At 38.7% G+C, this 23,973-nt stretch overlaps 1 long non-coding RNA gene across 1 annotated transcript in view; it reads right to left on the bottom strand.

The window, feature by feature from the left end:
- Positions 1-23,973, bottom strand: part of LOC106998853 (uncharacterized) — a 118,623-nt gene that overhangs the window by 89,240 nt on the left and 5,410 nt on the right. The window contains exon 3 of the long non-coding RNA XR_003730729.2: positions 13,676-13,793. This is a non-coding gene — a long non-coding RNA (uncharacterized LOC106998853). The remainder of the gene's footprint in view (positions 1-13,675; positions 13,794-23,973) is intronic.

The following is a 23,973-nucleotide window of genomic DNA, read 5'->3' as shown; positions in this document are numbered from 1 at the left end:
GGAAATATACATCCCTCCTAGATTAAATCAGGAAGAAATAGAAACTGAACATACCAACAACAAGCAGTGAGATTGAAATGGTAATAAAAAATCTGCCAACAACAACAAAAAAATGTCCAGGACCAGATGGAGTTACAGCTGAATTCTATCAGATATTCAAAAAAGAATTGGTACCAATCTTATTGACACTATTCCATAAGATAGAGAAAGAGGGAATCTTCCTTAAATGATTCTATGAAGTCAGTATTGCTCTAATACCAAAACCAGGAAAGAACATAACAAAAAAAAAAAAAAAGAAAAGAAAAGTACAGACCAATATCCCTGATGAACATAGATGCAAAAATCCTCAGCAAAATACTAGCTAACCAAATCCAACAGCAAATTAAAAAGATAATCTACCATGATCAAGTTGGTTTCATACCAGGGATGTAGAGTTAGTTTAACATACACAAGTCAATAAATGCGATACACCGCATAAACAGAATTTAAAACAAAAATCACATGATCATCTCAATAGATGCAGAAAAAGCATTTGACAAAATCCAGCATCCCTTTATGATAAAACCCTTAGCAAAATCAACATAGAAGGGACATACCCTAAGGTAATAAAAGGTATCTATGACAAACATGCAGCCAACATTATACTGAATGTGGAAAAGCTGAAAGCATTCCCCCGAGAATTCGAACAAGACAAGGATGCCCTCTTTCACCACTTCTATTCAATATAGTACTGGAAGTCCTAGCCAGAGCAATCAGACAAGAAAAAGAAATACTGGGCATCCAAATCGGTAAAAAGGAAGTCAAACTGTTGCTGTTTGCTGATGACATGATTGTATAACTAGAAAACCCTAAAGACTCATCCAAAAAGCTACTAGAACTGGTAAATGAATTCAACAAAATTTCCAGATACAAAATTAATGTACACAAATCAGTAACTCTGCTATACCCTAACAGCAACCAAGCTAAGAATCAAAACAAGAGCTCAACTTCTTTTACAACAGCTGCAAAAAACCCAAAATACTTAGGAATATACCTAACCAAGAATGTGAAAGACCTCCACAAGGAAAACTACAAAACACTGCTGAAATAAATCAGAGACAACACATACGAATGGAAACACATCCCATGCTTATGGATGAGTAGAGCCAATATTGTAAAAATGACCATACTGCCAAAAGCAATCTACAAATTCAGTGCAATTCCCATCAAAATACCACCATCATTCTTCACAGAACCAGAAAAAAAAAAAATCCTAAAATTCACACGGAACCAAAAAGAGCCTGCATAGCCAAAGCGAGACTAAGCAAAAAGAACAAATTTGGAGTCATCACATTACCTGACTTCAAACTATACTATAAGGGTGTAGTCACCAAAACAGCATGGTACTGGTATACAAATAGGCACATGGACCAATGGAACAAAATAGAGAAACCAGAAATAAAGCCGAATACTTAGAGCCAACTGATTTTCGACAAAGCAAACAAAAACATAAAGTGGGGAAAGGACATCCTATTCAACAAATGGTGCTGAGATAATTGGCAAGCCACACGTAGAAGAAAGAAACTGGATCCTCACCTCTCACCTTATACAAAAATCAACTCAAGGTGGATCAAAGACTTAAATCTAAGACCAGAAACCATAAAAATTCTAGAAGATAACATCAGAAAAACCCTTCTAGAGATTGGCTTAGGCAAAGACTTCATGACCAAGAACTCAAAAGCAAATGCAACAACAAAAACAAAGATAAATGGATGGGATTTAATTAAATGAAAAAGCTTCTACACAGCAAAAGAAATAATCAGCAGTGCAAACAGAGAACCCACAGAGCAGGAGAAAATCTTTGCAATCTATATGTCTGACAAAGGACTAATATCCAGAAGCGACAAATAACTCAAACAAATCAGCAAGAACAAAACAAACAATCCCATCAAAAAGTGGGCTGAGGACATGAATAGACAATTTCAAAAGAAGATATACAAATGGCCAACAAACATATATTAAAAAGCTCAACATCACTAATGATCAGGGAAATGCAAATCAAAACCACAATGCGATACCACTTTACTTCTGCAAGAATGCGCATAATCAAAAAATCAAATCATAATAAACGTTGGAGTGGATGTGGTGAAATGGAACACTTTTACACTGTTGATAGGAATGTAAACTAGTACAGCCACTATGGAAAACAGTGTGGAGATTCCTTAAAGAACTAAAAGTAGATCTACCATTTGATACAGCAATCCTACTCCTGGGTGTTTACTCAGAAGAAAAGAAGTCATTCTATGAAAAATGTGCTTGGACATGCATGTTTATATCAGCACAATTCACAATTGCAAAAATATAAAACCAGCCCAAATGCCCACCAATCAACAAGAAGATAAAGAAAATGTGGTGTATATATATGCCATGAAATACTACTCAGCCATAAAAAGGAATGAAATAAAGGCATTTACAGCAACCTGGATGGAACTGGAGATGATTATTCTAAGTGACGTAACTCAGGAATGGAAAAACAAACATCGATCTTCTCATTCATAAGTGGGAACTAAGCTATGAGGACACAAAGGCATAAGAATCATACAATGGACCTTGGGGGCTCAGGGAAAAGGGTGGGCAGGGCGTGAGGGATAAAAGACTACACGTTGGGTACAGTGTACACTGTTTGGGTGATGGGTGCACTTAAACCTCAGAAATCACCGCTAAAGAACTTATTCATGGTTTCAAGATGGCCAAATAGGAACCGCTCTGGTCTGAAGCTCCCAGCGTGACTGACACAGAAGGCGGGTGATTTCTGCATTTCCAAATGAGGTACCTGGTTCATCTCACTGGGACAGGTTGGACAGTGGGTGCAGCTCATGGAGGGTGGGCCAAAGCAGGGTGGTGCATTGCCTCACCCAGGAAGTGCAAGGGGTCAGGGGATTTCCCTTTCCTAGCCAAGAGAAGCCATGACATACTGTAAATGGGACACTTCCACCCAAATACTGTGCTTTTCCAATGGTCTTAGCAACCAGCAGACCAGGAGATTCTATCCCGTGCCTGGTTCAGCGGGTCCCATGCCCACAGAGCCTTGCTCACTGCTAGCGCCGCAGTGTGAGATAGACCTGTGAGGCAGCAGTCTGGAGTGGGGAGGGGCATCCGCCATTGCTGAGGCTTAAGTAGATAAACAAAGTGGCCTGGAATCTTGAACTGGGCAGAGGCCAGTGCAGCTCAGCAAGGCCTCCTGCCTTTATAGACTCCACCTCTGGGGGCAGGGCATAACTGAACAAAAAGCAGCAGAAAATTCTGCAGACTTAAATGTCCCCATCTGACAGCTCAGAAAAGGGCAGTGGTTCTCCTAGCATGGCATTTGAGCTCTGAGAACAGACAGATTGCCTCCTCAAGTGGGTCCCTGACCCCCATGTAGCCTAACTGGGAGACACCTCCCAGGAGGCGCTGACACACAACTCATACAGGCGGGTGCCCCTCTGGGTCAAAGCTTCCAAAGGAAGGAGCAGGCAGCAATATTTACTGTTCTGCAATGTTTGCTGTTCTGCAGCCTCCACTGGTGATATCCAGACAAACAGGGTCTGAAGTGGACCTCCAACAGACCTGCAGCTGAGGGACCCAACTGTTAGAAGAAAAACTAACAAACAGAAAGGAATAGTATCAGCATCAACAAAAAGGACATCCACACCAAAACCCCTTCTGTAGGTCACCAACATCAAAGACCAACGGTAGATAAAACCACAAAGATGGGAAAAAACAAGAGCAGAAAAGTTGGAAATTCTAAAAACCAGAGCACCTCTTCTCCTCCAAAGGATTGCAGCTCCTTGCCAGCAACAGAACAAAGCTGAATGAATAATGACTTCAACGAGTTGACAGAAGTAGGCTTCAGAAGGTTGGTAATAACAAACTTCTCCAAGCTAAAGGAGCATGTTCAAACCCATCGCAAGGAAGCTAAAAACCTTGAAAAAAGATTAGACAAATGGCTAGCTAGAATAAACAGTGTAGAGAAGACCTTAAATGACCTTTTGGAACTGAAACCCATGGTACAAGAACTTCGTGACACATGTACAAGCTTCAATAGCTAATTCAATCAAGTGCAAGAAAACGTATCAGTGATTGAAGATCAAATTAACGAAATAAAGTGAGCAGAGAAGTTTAGAGGAAAGAGACTAAAAGGAAATGAACAAAGCCTCCAAGAAATATGGGACTATGTGAAAAGACCAAATCTACGTTTGATTGGTGTACCTGAAAGTGACAGGGAGAATGGAACCAAGTTGGAAAACACTCTGCAGGATATTATCCAGGAGAATTTCCCCAACCTAGCAAGGCAGGCCAACATTTAAATTCAGGAAATAAACAGAACACCACAAAGATGCTCCTCAAGAGGAGCAACTCCAAGACACATAATTGTCAGATTCACCAAGGTTGAAATGAAGGAAATAATGTTAAGGGCAGCCAGAGAGAAAGGTCAGGTTACCCACAAGGGAAGCCCATCAGACTAACAGCAGATCTCTTGGCAGAAACCCTGCAAGACAGAAGAGAGTGGGGGCCAATATTCAACATGCTTAAAGACTTGTCAACTCAGAATTTCATATCCAGCCAAACTAAGCTTCATAAGTGAAGGAGAAATAAATTTCTTTACAGACAAGCAAATACTGAGAGATTCTGTCACCACCAGACCTGCCTTACAAGAGCTCCTGAAGGAAGCACTAAACATGGAAAGGAACAACTGGTACCAGCCACTGCAAAAACATGCCAAATTGCAAAGACCTTCGATGCTAGGAAGAAACTGCATCAATTAATGGGCAAAATAACCAGCTAACATCAAATGACATGATCAAATTCACACATACAATATTAACCTTAAATGTAAATGGACTGAATATCCAATTAAAAGACATAGACTGGCAAATTGGATAGACTCAAGACCCATCAGTGTGCTGTATTAAGGAGACTCATCTCATGTACAGAGACACACATAGGCTCAAAATAAAGGGATGGAGGAAGATCTACCAAGCCAAAACAAACAAACAAACAAACAAACAAAAAAAAAAACAAAAAAGCAGGGGTTTCAATCCTAGTCTCTGATAAAATAGACTTTTAACCAACAAAGATCAAAAGAGACAAAGAAGGTTATTATATAATGGTAAAGGGATCAATTCAACAGGAAGAGCTAACTATCCTAAATATATATGCATCCAATACAGGAGTACCCATATTTATAAAACAAGTCCTTAGAGATCTATAAAGAGACTTAGACTCCCACACAATAATAATGGGATACTTTAACACCACACTGTCAATATTAGACAGATCAATGAGACAGAAGGTTAACAAGGATAACCAGGACCTGAACTCAGCTCTGCACCAAGCAGACCTAACAGACATCTACAGAACTCTCCACCCCAAATCAACAGAATATGCATTCTTCTCAGCACCACATCACACTTATTCTAAAACTGACCACATAGTTGGAAGTAGAGCACTCCTCAGCAAATGTAAAAGAACAGAAATCACAACAGACTGTCTCTCAGACCATAGTGCAATCAAATTAAAACTCAGGATTAAGAAACTCACTAAAAACTGCACAACTACATGGAAAATGAACAACCTGCTCCTGAATGACCACTAGGTAAATAACGAAATTAAGGCAGAAATAAAGATGTTCTTTGAAACCAATGAGAACAAAGACACAACGTACCAGAATCTCTGGGACACACTGAAAGCAGTGTGTACAGGGAAATTTATAGCACTAAATACCCACAAGAGAAAGCAGGAAAGATCTAAAATCAACACCCGAACATCACAATTAAAAGAACTAGAGAAGCAAGAGCAAACAAATTCAAAAGCTAGCAGAAGGCAAGAAATAACTAAGATCAGAGCAGAACTGAAAGAGATAGAGACACAAAAAAACCCTTCAAAAAAATCAATGAATCTAGGAGCTGTTTTGAAAGGATCAACAAAATTGATACACTGCTTGCAAGACTACAATAAAGAAGAAAAGAGAGAAGAATCAAATAGACGCAATAAAAATTGATAAAGAAGATATCATCACCGATCCCACAGAAATACAAACTACCATCAGAGAATACTATAAACACCTCTACACAAATAAACTAGAAAATCTAGAAGAAATGGATAAATTCCTGGACACACACACACCCTCCTAAGACTAAACCAGAAAAAAGTTGAATCTCTGAATAGGCCAATAATAGGCTCTGAAATTGAGGCAATAATAGCCTACCAACCAAAAAAAGTCCAGGACCAGATGGATTCACAGCCAAATTCTACAACAGGTACAAAGAGGAGCTGGTACCATTCCTTCTGAAACTATTCCAATCAATAGAAAAAGAGGGAATCATCCCTAACTCATTTTATGAGGCCAACATCATCCTGATACCAAAGCCTGGCAGAGACACAACAAAAAAAGAATTTTAGACCAATATCACTGATGAACGTCCATGCAAAAATCCTCAATAATTAATACTGGCAAACCGAATCCAGAATCACATCAAAAAGCTTATCCACCGTCATCAAGTTGGCTTCATCTCAGGGATGCAAGACTGGTTCAACATATGCAAATCAATAAATGTAATCCATCACATAAACAAAACCAATGACAAAAGCATGTTTCTCTCAATAGATGCAGAAAGGGCCTTCGACAAAATTCAACAGCACTTCATGCTGAAAACACTTAATATAATAGGTATTGATGGAACATATCTCAAAATAATAAGAGTTGTTTATGACAAACCCACAGGCAATATCATACTGGATGGGCAAAAACTGGAAGCATTCCCTTTGAAAACTGGCACAAGACAGGGATGCCCTCTCTCACCACTCCTATTCAACATAGTGTTGGAAGTTCTGGTCAGGGCAATCAGGCAAGAGAAAGAAATAAAGGGTATTAAATTAGGAAAAGAGGAAGTCAAATTTTCCCTGTTTGCTGATGACATGATTGTATATTTAGAAAAATCCATTGTCTCAACCCAAAATCTTCTTAAGCTGATAAGCAACTTCAGCAAAGTCTCAGGATACAAAATCAATGTGCAAAAATCATAAGCATTCCTATACATCAGTAACAGACAGACAGCCAAATCATGAGTGAACTCCCATTCACAGTTGCTACAAAGAGAATAAAATACCTGGGAATATAACTTACAAGGAATGTGAAGGACCTCTTCAAGGAGAACTACAAACCACTGCTCAACAAAATAAAAGAGGACACAAACAAATGGAAGAACATTCCATGCTCATGGATAGGAACAATTAATATCATGAAAATGGCCATACTGCCCAAGGTAATTTATAGATTCAAGGCCATCCCCATCAAGCTACCAATGACTTTCTTCACAGAATTGGAAAAAACTAGTTTAAATTTCATATGGAACCAAAAAAGAGCCTGCATTGCTAAGTGAATCCTAAGCAAAAAGAACAAAGCTGGATGCATCATGCTACCAGAGTTCAAACTATACTATAAGGCTACAGTAACCAAAACAGCATGGTACTGGTACCAAAACAGATATACAGACCAATGAAACAGAACAGAGGCCTCAGAAATAACACCACACATCCAGAAATCATCTAATCTTTGACAAACCTGACAAAAACAAGAAATCGGGAAAGGATTCCCTATTTAATAAATGGTGCTGGGAAAATTGGCTAGCCATATGTAGAAAACTGAACTGGTTCCCTTCCTTACACCTTTTACAAAAATTAATTCAAGATGGATTAGAAACTTAGACCTAAAACCATAAAAATCCTAGAAGAAAACCTAGGCAGTACCAGTCAGGACATAAGCATAGGCAAGGACTTCATGACTAAAACACCAAAAGCAATGGCAACAAAAGCCAAAATAGACAAATGGGATCTCATTAAACTAAAGAGCTTCTGCACAGCAAAAGAAAGTACCATCAGAATGAACAGGCAACCTACAGAATGGGAGAAAATTTTTGCAATCTACCCATCTGACGAAGGGCTAATGTTCAGAATCTACAAAGAACTTAAACAAATTTACAAGAAAAAAACAAATGACCCCATCAAAAAGTGGGCAAAGACTTAGGAACAGACACTTCTCAAAAGAAGACATTTATGCAGCCAACAAACACATGAAAAAATGCTCACCATCACTGGTCACCAGAGAAATGCAAATCAAAACCGCAATGAGATACTATCTCATGCCAGTCAGAATGGCAATAATTAAAAAGTCAGGAAACAACAGATGCTGGAGAGGATGTGGAGAAATAGGAATGCTTTTACACTTTTCGTGGGAGTGTAAATTAGTTCAACCATTGTGGAAGACAGTGTGGCGATTCCTCAAGGATCTAGAACTAGAAATACCATTTGACCCAGCAATCCCATTACTGGGTATATACCCAAAGGATTATAAATCATGCAGCTATAAAGACACATGCACACGTATGTTTATTGCGGCACTATTCACAACAGTAAAGACTTGGAACCAACCCAAATGTCCATCAGTGATAGACTGGATTTAAAAAATGTGGCATATATACACCATGGAATACTATGCAGCCATAAAAAAGGATGAGTTCATGTCCTTTGCAGGGACATGCTGGAAACCACCATTCTCAGCAAACTATCACAAGGACAGAAAACCAAATACCGCATGTTCTCACTCATGGGTGGGAAATGAACAATGAGGACGCTTGGACACAGGACAGTGAACATCACACACCAGGGCCTGTTGGGGGCTTGGGGGCTGAGGGAGGGATAGCATTATGAGAAATGCCTAAGGTAAATGATGAATTGTTGGGTGCAGTAAACCAACATGGCACATGTATACCTATGTAACAAACCTGCACGTTGTACACATGTAACCTAGAACTTAAAGTATAATTAACAAAAGAACTTATTCATGTAACCAAAACACCACCTGTTCCCCAAAACCCTATTGAAATAAAAAATAAAAATAAAATGTTAAAGAAAGACCCAATAACACACCTTGAACACAGTTGCAATGTATTATTTAAAGTATTCTATCAGTTTCTCGGTCCCAGGACTGTCATTAAAAAAAGAATCATAGACAAAACTAACCTCATATCTTGAGGCAAATGACAGAGTTGCCAGACAGTACTAAGGAATACTAGGACAATGACCAAAAGACCAGATGAGATTGACCAAGCCACATTTCAGTAGACCCTACTAAGATTCCCAGTAACCAGCACAATGAATGTCATCTCAGTGAAGTCCAACAGGAACCAAGAGGTCAGCACATGGACAGAGGCCTCTTGTCCCACCTCCATGACTAAAGTTTCCCCTACAACTATAACTACCTCAGGAAACAAGAAGTAGAAGAGGGTCAAATGTCAGGTGATACATATTCCTCATTAAAAGTTTGGCCATTGTATTGAGTTAACATTTGGCAGAAATCAATAATTTAAAACTGGAAAAGATTAGCTTCAATTGATAAAGTTAGGGATTTTTTAAAAAATCTGCCATCCGTGGAAATGAGCTCTACAGAACAAGATGACATCAGTTACAAAAAAATAAAGTTACTGGTGCCTGGGTGTAGTGGTGCACACCTGTAATTCCAGCACTTTGGGAGGCCAAGGTGAGAGGATCACTTGACCCCAGGAGTGCGAAGTTGCAGTGAGCTATGATTGTGCCACTAAACTCCAATCTGGGAGACACAGTGAGACCCTGTCTCTAAAAAAATACCATAAATTTAAGAAATTTTTTAAAAGATGAAGTTACTGCACAACTCATTTGTGCTGTATTGTATCCTGTGTTTGGCTCTGGCCTAGGAAGCACAGATACAGCTAAGAATTACATAGGCTCAAGATTTTTTTTAATTTTATTTATTTTTATTTTTCATTTTTTATTTATTTATATTATTATTATTATACTTTAAGTTCTAGGGTACATGTGCATAATGTGCAGGTTTGTTACATATGTATACTTGTGCCATGTTGCTGTGCTGCACCCATCAACTCATCAGCACCCATCAACTCGTCATTTACATCAGGTATAACTCCCAATGCAATCCCTCCCCCCTCCCCCCTCCCCATGATAGGCCCCGGTGTGTGATGTTCCCCTTCCCGAGTCCAAGTGATCTCATTGTTCAGTTCCCACCTATGAGTGAGAACATGCGGTGTTTGGTTTTCTGTTCTTGTGATAGTTTGCTAAGAATGATGGTTTCCAGCTGCATCCACAAACTCATCCTTTTTTATGGCTGCATAGTATTCCATGGTGTATATGTGCCACATTTTCTTAATCCAGTCTGTCACTGATGGACATTTGGGTTGATTCCAAGTCTTCACTACCAATGAGTTTCTTCACAGAATTGGAAAAAACTGCTTTAAAGTTCATATGAAACCAAAAAAGAGCCCACATCTCCAAGACAATCCTAAGTCAAAAGAACAAAGCTGGAGGCATCACGCTACCTGACTTCAAACTATACTACAAGGCTACAGTAACCAAAACAGCATGGTACTGGTACCAAAACAGAGATATAGACCAATGGAACAGAACCGAGTCCTCAGAAATAATACCACACATCTACAGCCATCTGATCTTTGACAAACCTGAGAGAAACAAGAAATGGGGAAAGGATTCTCTATTTAATAAATGGTGCTGGGAAAATTGGCTAGCCATAAGTAGAAAGCTGAAACTGGATCCTTTCCTTACTCCTTATACGAAAATTAATTCAAGATGGATTAGAGACTTAAATGTTAGACCTAATACCATAAAAACCCTAGAGGAAAACCTAAGTAGTACCATTCAGGACATAGGCATGGGCAAAGACTTCATGTCTAAAACACCAAAAGCAACGGCAGCAAAAGATGTTTTACCTTAGGTAATAACGTCTACAAGCTGAATTGGTTATCACTGAAGCCAAATGGGGGAAAAAAAGGCTTGAGAAGGTTTTTCTTCATGCAGGTAGCTGGTGATGTGCCAGGAAGTCTTCAGAATAACAACAGGAATGAAGTCAATGGGTCACTGCAGTTGAACTGGGTCCACAGTAGACCCAGGACTGCAGGGAGGAAAAGCAGAGTTTGCTGACAGTTGCCAGCATTGTACCCTCAACATCCATTCTCATTGTTTTTATGAAGCACATGGTCACCCAGAATCAATCGCAATTCACAGTACTTAGTAGCATGGTAGCTAAGTGTGATTGTATATCTAAGTATAGTCATGTACCACATAATGATATTTCAGTGACCAACAAAATACATACACAACAATGGTCCCGTAAGATTATAATGCCTTATTTTTACCGAACTTTCTCTATGTTTAGATGTCTTTAGTTACACAAATACCATTGTGTTACAACTGCCTATAGTATTCAGTACAGTCGCATGCTGCGCAGGCTTGTAGCCTATGAGTAATAGGCTGTACCACATAGCCTAGGTGTGTAGTAGACTATACCCTCTAGGTTTGCATAACTATATGATGTTCATACAATGACAAAATTACCTAATTGTGCACTTCTCAGAATTTATCTCCATTGTGAAGCAAGTGACCACTAAGATGTAAACAAAAGTGGTGTTAACAACTTCTGAGAAATTCTTAAAGGAAAATTTTCCTCTTCCTTCTGACTGGAATGTGAGCCTATCGGCTGGAGCTGGAGCAGTCACTCTGAGCCATATGTTGATGGCACATACTAAGTTTGACAGAACAACAAAAAAGTAGAAATCTGGGCCATTGATGATTGTCGAGCCATAAAACTAGTCTGGAGTACTTACGCTCATAAGAAATAACTCCTATCTTGTTTAAGCTGCTGTTATTTGGGATGTTCTATTACAAACTGCTAAATTTTAACCTCTTTACAAATACATGATGTAAGAGAGAAATGTTGCAGACTACCTTGAGGTTACACAATGCCTTTGAAAATGATATAAAGGCGGGAGGCAGATGAGAGGAGGAAAGGTACACGAGGAGGGACACTGTCCTTCCCAAAAATAAAATTCTTCTGTTGGACATGGGAGACCACAGCTTGCCTGTCTATTTTCCATGCCTATATCCTGAAGGGAATTGTGACTACTGAAAAGCCTGATCTGCTGACCAAGACCCATGTTTTTCCTCCTGTTCAGAAAACACACCTCCACCTATATAACAACAGGAAAAGCCAGTCATGACTTACTTTGAAATGTATTTTTAAAAAGACAAATTAATGGCTAGAAAGAGGGATGAATAGATAGATGGGTAAGTGATAAAGCAAGTATATCGCGAAATGTTGGCAGTAGCATCTACGTGATAGAGATACATGTGTTCACTGCACTATTCTTTTAACTTTCTGTATGCTTGTAAATTTTTATAATAAAGTGTCAGAAGCAAAAGCATTCTAAGTATGAATAAACTAATCAACATACCCATTTTATAAAAATGTGAGCAGAAAACCTAGGATTACCAGACACTTGCAGAAAACTAAGAAAATGAAAGAAAAGTTTAACATTAAAGAGAATAACCAACTTTGGAAGAAAGAGATAATTCAGGAAACAAAAGAAAAGATAAATTTGTGAAAATATTGCAAACACAAAGTAGCATTCCAGCATGGAAAATAAGCAATCATAAAATAAATATTTCTCGAAAATTAAAAATATAATATCTGAATAGTTTTAAACATTCAGTGACTAAAAACTAACCTGATTATTTGGAATTTAAATAACATTAGCAGATAAAATTTACTGAGTACAAGGCACCATTCTGAGCTCTATATATATTCAAGGCATCTTCATCATTCATGCAGATAAATGTAATAGTCTCCTAATTGTCTCCCTTTTCCTATACTGACCCCTTACAGTCCATTCTTGGAGCAGCTATACGATCCCTGAAAAATGTAATCAGATCATGTCTCTCCTCTATTCAAAGCCCCACAAAAGATCCCATTTCATTCAGAGTAAAAAGTCTTAACAATGACCCACAAGATCTGGTCCTTCTCTTTGACCAATCCCTCTTTCCTCTATGATGAGCTTTTCCACTACTCTTTTCTGCTTTCTATGCTCCAGCTCCACCAGCCTCCTCAAAGCTCCTTGAATATGTTAGGCACACTCTAATCTTGGTGTTTTTACTCTACTTTTCCACCATCAATTAGTTTTGGCTGTTCTAGAACTTCATATAAATGAAATGATACAATGTGTACTTTTTTGTGTAAGTCTTCATTCAGCATAATGTTTTGAAATTCACCCATTCTGTTGGTTTGTTTTTTCTATTGCTAAGTGGTATTCTATTGCAGGAAGGTACCAAAATTTGTTTATCTATGCCCTATTTGTTGGACACCTGGGCTATTTAGAGTTTGGTGTTATTATGAATAAGGCCGCTAAGAACATTCTTATAGAATTTGGTTTATCTATTGGCTTTTTAGCTATATGTCTTTGCATTTTTTTAGTGCTTGCTCTAGGTATTAAAACATACATACTAAAAATTTTATAGGTTGTATAGGTCCATTTATTACTCATCCTACCCTGCATTTTATGATATAGCTTTCATATGCATTCTATCAAGAGACATAATAAACCTCAACAGACAATGTTTTGTTTTAAACTGTTGTATGTATTTTAAAAGAATTAAGAGGAAAAATAATCTTTAATATGTACTGAGATATTTTTAATTTTGTATGCCCCTACTTCCTAAAGTTCTGAATTTCCATGTGATATTATTTGCTTTTTCATTAAAATTTCTTGTAGTACAGATATGCTCATGATGAATTCTGTAATTATTCTCTTACCTGGAAATGTTTATTTCCTTATTCTTGAAGGATACTTTATCAGACACAGAAGTCTGGATAGACTGCCTTTTTTTCAGCACTTTAAAGATGGTCCACTCTCTTCTGGCCTTCACCGATTCTGGAAAGATAGTGATCATTTGTGTCACTGTTCCTCTATGTGAATGTGTCATTTTATTCTGGCTGCTTTCAAGATTTTCTCTTTATTGTTGCTTCTGGGAAGTTTGACTATGATGTGCATAGGTATAATATTTTTTGATTTATCCCTAAGCTCACTTATTCTTTCCTCTGCAATCTCCACTCTGCTGTTAATCCCATCCAGTGGATTTTTTTTCAATTTCAGATATTTTAACAGAATTTCCATTTGTTTTTTTAATTATAGTTTTTATGTCTCTGCTGAGATTTACTCTATTTTTATCCAGTATGAACATACTTTTCTTTAAGTCACTGAGCATAGTTGTAATAACTCTTTAAAGTCCTGTCTGATGATACGAACTTTGGATTACCTTGTGGTCAGTCTTCACTCTTTGTCTTTTCTCTTGAGAATGAGTAATGGTGTAGAGGGTCTCCAAGACTACCCTGACATTCAGGGATTAGATAGAAGGACTCTTAGGACCCATCAAGTAGTTCTATTTACTGCTGATTTATTACAGCAATGTAGTGTGGGGTGTGTGTGTTTAAGAAGAAGGCTCATTATAAGAACATGGTATCTTAAAAGCTATTTGACCATATTCAACATCTAATATATTATTGCAATAAATACTGGGAGGTGGAATAAGTTTCTGAGGATATTTTGGAATAATTAGTTCGTCAAAAATACAGATATTAAAGTTTACAAGGGGATTAGAATTAATAAGAGTAAGGGTAATTTTGTAATTATGGAAATTTGTAGAGACCTAGGAATAGGTAAGCTCAGACTTGCGACACACAATGAAGGGACACATGAATAATATCGGAAGAAAAGAGGTACCCAGAAGGAACTGAAAAACTACTGTCTTGATATTCCAATTATCCAATCGTATAAAAATACCATTCCAGTCTTGAAAACATGATGTTTACATAATTATTTCATGTAATGTTTTGAATTTTAGTTTCTCTAATATGTATATTTGGATGTAACTCATATATTGAATATGCAGCACTTGAATGGGGGACTAGCTATATAGAAAGCCTAATTTGCTACAAGGACACTCCAAACTTGCTTTGTCAGATCTTATTCCCTATCCCAGAATTAAACCCTAGGTATGCATTAATGCTTTCGTGGTCACGTTAGGCTGTCTTAGAATGTTTCATTTTCAGTTATTTAAAAGTTTAAAATGATCTAAATCGTGTTAACTGTTTTCTAGTCATTACCTACGTTGGTCCATTCCTTCCTTCTTTCCTTTCTTTCTTTTCTTTTCTCTCTCCCTTCCATCCTCCCTCTCTGCTTTTTCCTTCCCTCTCCTTCCCTATGTCTCTTTCTTTGTCTTCTACTCTTTTATGCCTTCTATAATTTAAATGAGAATTTTATATCATTCCAGTTTCAATTCTCTCTTAGCATGAAAATTAGGCTTCTTTTTTTTTAACTTTTTATAGTGGTGGCCCTAAAATTTGCAATATACATTCACAATTAATCCAAGTCCACTTTTAAATAAAACCATATTGTTTCATAGGTAGTGTAAATACCTTATAATAGTATTTCAAATTCCCCCCTCCCATAACTTATAACATTGCTGTGATTCATTTTACTTAACAATAAGCTATAATCTAAATACATTGTTGCCAGTATTATTATTTTGAATAGACTGTTATCTGTTAGATTAAGAAAAGAAAAATAAAAGATTTTACTTTTTCTTGATTTGTTCTTCTCTAACTCCCTTCCTTTTTCCACGTAGATCTGAATTTCTGACTTGTGTCTTTCCATTTCTCTGAAAAACTTCTTTTAACATTTCTTGCAAGGTAGGTCTTTTGGTGACAAATTTCCTCAATTAATTTTTGTCTGAGAATGTCTTTATTTCTCCACTTTTAAAGGATAACTTCACTGGATACAGAACTCTAGGTTTGTAGATTTTTCTTTTAAAACTTTAAATATTTCACTGTGCCATCTTCTTGCATGGTTTCTGAAGATAAATCCAATGTAATTCTTATGCTTTTTCCTCTATAGGTAAGGTGAGTTTCCTTCCTCTGGCTTCTTTCAAAAATATTTTTGTCTTTGATTTCCTGAACTTTGAATATGATATGCCCATGTCTACATTTTTTGGTATTTATCCTGTTTGATGTGCTCTGCGATTCCTGAATTTGTAGGTTTGTATCTGTCATTAATTTTGGAAAATTCTCAGCCATTATTACTTCAAATAGTTTCTCTGTTACTGTTTCAGTTTCTTCTCCTTTTGGTATTCCTATTATGCATAGATTACACTTTTTTCGTATTTTTTTGAGTCGGAGTCTTGCACTATTGCCTGGACTAGAGTGCAATGGTGCGATCTCAGCTCACTGCAACTTCCATCTCCGGGGTTCAAGTGCCTGCCTTGGTCTCCCAAAGTGCGGTGATTATAGGTGTGAGCTACAGTGCCCAGCCACACTTGATGTATTAATAATTGTCCCACAATTCTTCAATATTCTGTTCCATCTTTTTACTTATTTTTTCTCTTTGCATTTGAGTTTCAGAAGTTTCTATTGACATAACTTCAAACTCAGAGATTATTCTCTTGGTAGTGTCCAGTCTACTTATGAGCCTATCAAAAGCATTCTTCATTTCTGTTAGTTTTTTTTTTTTTTAATCTCTAGAACGTCTTTTTTATGATTTCTTAGTTTCCATCCCTCTGCTTCTTCAAGGGCAGACAATTGCCTTCTGTCCTTGCATGTTGTCCACGCCACCCCCGCCACCCAACCTACTTTGAAGGTTAGAAAGAGCTGGAATTGAGTATTTCCGTTCTTCTATGTTGGGAAGCCTCTGATAAGCCCCCAATCAGGCTCTGATAAAATAATTTCCCTTAAAAGCATACCTTGTCAAGAAAAACAGAGAGCTCTGGGTATATTTTTAAATAGTTATTTTTCCTTCCCACCATCAGAGACTACTCTCTGATCCTTATAGTGAGAATCTAGTAGGGTGCTTAGAGAGAAAACTCACAAATACTAGATGGCTTAGAGTTTTTAACTCTGAACCTAGTCCACTGTGAACCTCCAGTAATTTGTCAATTACATTTTAAAGTGTCCCTACAGATATTCGCTCAATATCCTGGCTTTTGCTTCTAGTAAGTTGAAGTTCTCTGTATCTACCTGATGTAGTTTGAATATTTGTCCCCACCCAAGTTTCATGTTGAGTTGTAATTCCCAATGCTGGAGGTGGGTCCTGTTGGAACCAGTTTGGATCATGGGGGTGGAACCCTCATGGCTTAGTGCTGTCTTTGTGATGTAAGTTCTTGTGAGATCTGGTCATTTAAAACTATGTGGCCTCTCCCCCACCCCTTGCTTGCTGCTGCTTTTGCCAAGTGATATGCCTGCTCCCTCTTTGCCTTCTACCATGATTGTAAGCTTCCTGAAGCCTCCCTCAAAGCTGAGCAGATGCTGGCACCATGCTTCCTATAAAGCCTGCAGAACCATGAACCAATTAAACCTCTCTTTTTAAAAAAAAAATAAATTACCCAGTCTCAGTTATTTCTTTATAGCAATGCAAGAATGCTTTAATACAGAAAATGGGTACTGAGGAGTCCAGGGAATTGTCATAAAGATACCTGAAATGTGGTAGCAACTTTGGAACTGGGTAATAAGCAGAGGTTGGAAGAATTTGGAAGGCTCAAAGACAGAAAGATAGAAAGTTTAACTCTTTTTAGAGACCAGTTAAATGGTTGTGACCAAAATGCTGACAGTGATATGGACAGTGAAGTCCAGGCTAGCGAGGTCTCAGATGGAAATGAGGAACTTATCAGGAACTGCAGCAAAGGTCACATGTGTTATAACTTAGCAAAGAGCTTGGATGCGTTGTGTTCACACCCTAAGGATCAGTGGAGGTTTGAACTAAAGAGTGATAATTTAGGGTATCTGGCAGAAGAAATTTCTAAGTAGCAAAGTGTTCAAGAAGTGGTGTGGCTGCTTTTAATAGTCTAGCTCAGATGTGAAAGCAAAGAAATAAGTTGGAACTTATATTTTAAAAGAAAAGCAGAGCATAAGATTTTGAAAAATTTGCAGGCTCGCCATGTGGCAGAGAAAGAAAAAGCTTTCTTAGGAGAGGAATTCAAGCAGGCTGTTGAGCAACAATTTGCTAGATATATATTTGTATTATTAAAAGGAAGCCAAGTGCTAATATCAAAGACAATGGAGAAAAGGCCTTGAAGGCATTTCAGAGACCTTCCTGGCAGCCCCATTTATCACAGGCCCTGAGGCCTATGAGAACCTAATGGTTTCATGGGCCAGGGCCAGGACCCTGCTGCCCTGCACAGCCTTGGGACACCATTCCCTGCATCCCAGCCACGCCTGCTCCAGTCTCAGCTCAAAAGGGCCTAGGTACAGCTCTGGCTGCCACTTTGGAGAATGCAAGCCATAATCCTTGCTGTCTTCCATGTGATGTTAAGCTTATAGGTGCACAGAATGCAACAGTGAAGAACACTTGGCAGCTTCCACCTACATTTCAGATGTAAGAGAAAGCCTGGGTGCCCAGGCAGAAGCCTACTTCAGGAGCAGAGCCCTCACAGGGAACCTCTACTAGGGCAGTGCCAACGAGTAATGTGGGGTTGGAGCTCCCACACAGAGTTCCTAAGCAGAGACTGACTAATAAAGCCATGAGAAAGGGGTCACCCTCTTCCAGACCCCAGAATGGTAGATCCACTGTTAGCTTGCACCTTGCACTTGGATAAGCTGCAGGCATTCAACTCCAAACCATGAGAGCAGCCCTGGGGACTGAACCCTGCAAAGCCACAGGGGAGGAGCTGCCCAAGGTGCAGGACATGGAGTTAAAGAAGACTATTTTGGAACTTTAAGATTTAATGACTGCCTGCTGGGTTTGAACTTGCATGTGGCCTATAGCCCCTTTCTTTGGGCTGATTTCTCCCTTTTGGAGTAGGAATATTACCCAATACCTCGATTATATCTTGGAAGTAACTCACTTGCTTTTTATTTAACAGGCTCATAGGTGGGAGGGAATTGTCTCAGATGAGACTGGAGACTTTTTTGTGGGGGGGTGGGGTAGCTGGAGTTCAGTGGCATGATCTCGGCTCACTGTAACCTGTTTCTAGGCTTCAAGTGATTCTCCTGCCTTAGCCTTCCAAGTAGCTGGGATCACGGCATACACCACCATACTCAGCTAATTTTTGTATTTTTAGTAGAGATGGGTTTTCACCATGTTGGCCAGGCTTGTCTTGAACTCCTGACCTTAAGTGATACACCTGCCTTGGCCTCTCAAAATACTGGGATTATAGGCATAAGCCACCATGCCCGCTAAGACTTGAGACTTTTGAGTTAATGTTTAAATAAGATTTTGGGGGCACTGTTGGGAAGGCATGATTGTATTCTGCTAAGTAAGAAGCACATGAGATCTGGAAGGGACCAGGGGCAGAATGACATAGTTTGGATATTTGCCCCTGCCCTTATCTCATGTTGAATTATAATCTGCAATCCTGGGGGTAGGACTTCGTGGGGTATGTTTGGATCATGGGGGCAGGTCCTTCATGGCTTGGTGCTGTCCTTGTGATAGTGAGTTCTCATGACATCTGGTCATTTAACAGTGTGTATCACCTTCCATCACCTCTCTCTATTGCTCCTGCTTTTGCCATGTGATGTGCCTGCTCCCCATTTCACCATCTGCCATGATTGTAAGCTTCCTGAAGCCTCTCTAGAAGTCAACCAGATGCTAGCACTATGCTTCCTGTAAAGCCTGCATAACCGTGAGCTGATTAACCCTCTTTTCTTTATAAATTACCCAGTCTCAAGTATTTCTTTATAGCAATGCAAGAATGGTCTAATACACTACTGGTCTGTCTAGTTTAGAGGGCAGTAGTTTGCCTTGTGACATTAATTCTCTTACAGATCTAAGAATACTTGTTGATTTTCAGTTTGCTCAGCTTTTTCTTGTGAAGATGAGCATGACAAACATCCAAGCTCCAGGCTCTTTACATGAGCTGGATTGGAAACTTTCCATTACTTTGAAGTGTCCCTTTTCCAGCATAGGTCTGACCCACAAGTATGCTGGAAAGAAGGGGACATCATCTCTCTTGTCTTTTCTTTTATTGAGATAGGGTTTCCCTCTGTTGCCCAGGCTGGGGTGCAGTGGCACAATCAGGGCTCACTGCAGCCTTGTCTTCCAGGGTCCAAACGATCCTCCCACCTCAGCCTCTGAAGTAGCTGGGACCACAGGCCTGTGCCACCATATACAGGCATGTGCCACCATATCCAGCTAATTATTCTTTTTATTTTTGTAGACACTGTATCTCCCTATGTTGCCCAGGCTGATCTTGAACTCCTGGGCTCAAGCGATGCTTCTACCTTGGCCTCCCAAAGTGCTGGGATAACAGGTGTAAGCCACTGGGCCTGGCCCATGATCTGTTTTGTCTCAGTTCCTCTACCTTTTACTTCCCCTGGTCCTACACTCATCCTATTACTGTGTGGTCCTTCGGGGTCGGCTCAGAGATGGGAGAAAAAGGCTATTATAAATTGGAATTGTTGTCCTCTCTGTAGCAAATGCTCAAATACTGGTGCTGCCATTAGGCACTTTAGTATAATTTTGGAGATTCATCCAAAATGCAGGAACTCAAACACTGATATTCCCTGGTACGTGGGATGAATGTCCCAGTCAGCATCTCACAATTCCCATGGATCTCCTCTTCTGGTGGCGTACTTCACACAACCTCATTCTGCTGGCTGGTTTGCTTCTCCTTTCTTTCTATTAGATTTGATTCTCTTCTTTTTCAAAAATAATTGTACTTCAGTGTTGTGGGTTTAATTTTATCTTCCACAAAAGATACAGTGAAGTCTTTCCTAATCCCCACTACCTCTGAATGTGACCTTATTTGGAACTAATGTCATTACAGAGGTAATCAAGTTAAAATAACGTCATTAAGGTGAGACTGAATCCAATATGACTTGTGTTCCTATAAAAGGGAAAACTTTTGATGCAGAGACAAGCACACAGGGAAAGTGCCAAGTGAAGATAAAGGCAGAAATCTGGGTGATGAATCTACAATTCAAAGAACAGCAAAGATGGCCAGCAAACTACCAGACGGTAGGAGAAAGGCACGGAACAGATTCTCTCTCACAGTCCTCAGAAGGAACCAGCCCTGCCATGACCTTGATCTTGGATTTCTGGTCTTCAGAACTATGAAAAAATGAATTTCTGTTGTGTAAGTCACTCAGTTTTTAATACTTTGTTATGGCAGGCCTAGAAAATGAATATACCCATCCATGTATGATCATGTCCACCAGCTGTTGGGAAAACATGACAGTTCTTATCTCCTTACTCTGTCATCAAAGGTATCCTCAGTCAGTCTCTTGTCTTTAAATACTTTTAGGAAAGAGCCAGGTACTTGACTTTGAGACTGCCATTTACCAAACTCCAAGGTTATTGGCCAAGTGCTTTCTCCATTCTTTCAAAACAGTCTTTTACCATCTGCTGACTCAGTGGAGGCATGAGGTAGCAAAGGGCCAGATCATGCAGGACTTTATAGACTTATAGAAATGGTTTTGGATTTTATTCTATTTGAGTAAGGAAACTTATTAAAGATTTTGTTCAGGGAAGCAACAAGTTCTGGCACAAATTTTTAGAAGATTTCTACAGCTGCCAACTGGAGACTAGATTGTAGGAAGGCAAAAACAGAAGCATGTAGAACAACCAATTACAGCATCTATTGTGGACTAGAATGGTTGTAGTAGAGATGCTGAGAATTGGATAGATTTAGGTTACCTTTTGAAGAGAGAGGCAACAGAGTTTCCTGAGGAATTGTGTGTAAAATGTGAGAGATAAAGAATCAAAGGACAACCTGAACAACTGTAAGAATCCATGTGCCATTTAGTGAGATGTAGAGGTATGCAATAGGAGTAGCTTTTGGAGGTAGAAAATAAGTCTGAAATGCATGTTGAATATTTTAATAGATATGTTGAATAAGAAGTCAGATATATGAATATGAAAATCAAAGAAATCAGGGCTGGATATGGATATTTGGAAGCCATCAGCGTTGTGATGCCATATAACAGTGAAGGGAGTGGATTGGATAACCTCAGGAATAAAGGCAGATAAAGAAGGGAACACATCTCAGGCACATTAACATCTAGAGGTCAGGAAGAATCCAGCAAAGGAAAATCAAAGAACTCTGTAATTTCACAAATATCAAATGAAGAAAGTGTTTCAAGTTTTAAGAAGGAGGATGTTAAATTGTGTTAAATGCTGCTGAATGGTTACAATAAAGACTGAGTTGCCCACTGGATTTATCAGAATTGTTTAAATTCTCAGATATCTGCACACAAACTCTTCTTTAGCTCTAACATTTAAATTAGTTCAGAAGTCTCACATTCAAGTGTGCATAAGAACTAAAGATCTAGAGTATAAGCCTAACTTTATGTATTCTGACTTTGTGAGCCATTTAGGGGATTTTCATAGTTATTTTTTATCATTAGGGATTTTTATCATAAAGGCTCAGTTTAGAAACAAATCTCTGTTAGGGATGCAGCTACAGCTTTCTACAGTTGTTTCCAGCCTATCCAATTACTATTCAAGAGATTAGAAAAAGATCACGGTCACAGAGCCTATCCTTTACATATTTCCTCTTTGTTGTTTTATCTTTACAGAGCTCACAAGAAAGCTCACACTATTTTTATTCTCTCTTTCCATAAAGGAATGGTGAGAAGAAATTTAAAGGAAAGACACTAAGTAGAAAATGGAAAGGTTCTATAGGGCTAAACTGAAGAAAACTGGTATCTGTACTACTTAAAACTCATCACCTATTCCTGATGATTTGAGTAGTATGACAGAGACTTAATTATCATTTGTCTTTTCCTTTGCCTACCATCTCTCATCCAAATAAAACTTATATAGAAAATATAATGTGAAATGTGAAATATTGTATAGTAAAGAATTTGGCCTTTCCTAAAGAGAGTTCTGGCCTGTGGCCTCAGATTCTGGGAAATAACCTATCACATCTGATAAAAGCGTCTTTGTTTAGGAAAACTGCCTATGTCCAACAGTTTTACTGTAGAGGCTACCCATGCTAGAAAGACCAACCACATGACTTAGAGGCTTTGGGTCGTGTATCATCTGACCTGGAGACTGGGTTCCATATGGGCAATGGATCAGTGATGCCTCCATAATGGAGCCCCTCAAAAATTCTGAATGTTGAAGCTCTGGTGAGCTTCCCTGACTATTCCCATTTAGAAAAATAAGTGCAGCTCACTGCCAGTGCTCATTTAATTTTACATAAACATGCTCTTTGAGGCTGAAGCAAATCTGACTGATTTTCTATGTGAAAAATTAAATATGAAAACTGTTCTTGGAGTTATTTCTAAATGGAACTAACATCAGAATAGTCTGAATCATCAGAATCGTCTCTTTCAGAAAAATCGGATTCATCAATTGAATCTTCAGCCAACAACTGTTTGAGAATGATGTTAACATCATGTGTAGAAATGCTACGTTTTCTAGGATTTGACATTTTCAGCAATAGAGAATTACTATATTTGCAAATGGAAATGCCACTACTAAAATCCGAATACTATAAATAGAATGTCTTTTGTTTCAAAAGTTGATATACTAGAGTGACATGAAAATAATAATAAAAGCAAGATATTTCATGGCAAATGCATTAGTCCATTTTCATGCTGCTGATAAAGACATACCAAAGACTGGGCGATTTACAAAAGAAAGAGGTTTAATGGACTTACAGTTCCACATGGTTGGGGAGGCCTCACAATCATAGTGGAAGGTGAAAGGCACATCTCACATGGCAGCAGACAAAAGAAGAGAACTTGTGCAGGGAAACTCTTCTTTTTAAAACCATCAGATCTCATGAGACTTATTCACTATCGCAGTAACTAACAGCAGGGAAAGACCTGCCCTCATGATTCTATTACCTCCCACTGGGTCCCTCCCATAACACATGGGAATTCAAGATGAGATGTGGGTGTGGGCACAGCCAAACCATATCATTCTGCCCCCGGCCCCCTCCCAAATCTCATGTCCTCCTATTTCAAAACCAAGCCAACAGTCCCCCAAAGTCTTAACTAAGTTTAGCATTAACTCAAAAGTCCACAGTCCAAAGTCTCATCCAAGACAAGGCAAGTGCCTTCAGTTTATGAGCCTGTAAACTTAAAAGCAAGTTAGTTTTTCCTACATACAACTGGGG

Source organism: Macaca mulatta, chromosome 6 (genome assembly GCF_049350105.2).
Source record: "Macaca mulatta isolate MMU2019108-1 chromosome 6, T2T-MMU8v2.0, whole genome shotgun sequence".
NCBI lineage: Eukaryota > Metazoa > Chordata > Mammalia > Primates > Cercopithecidae > Macaca > Macaca mulatta.
This window is presented reverse-complemented; position numbering and strand designations above follow the sequence as displayed.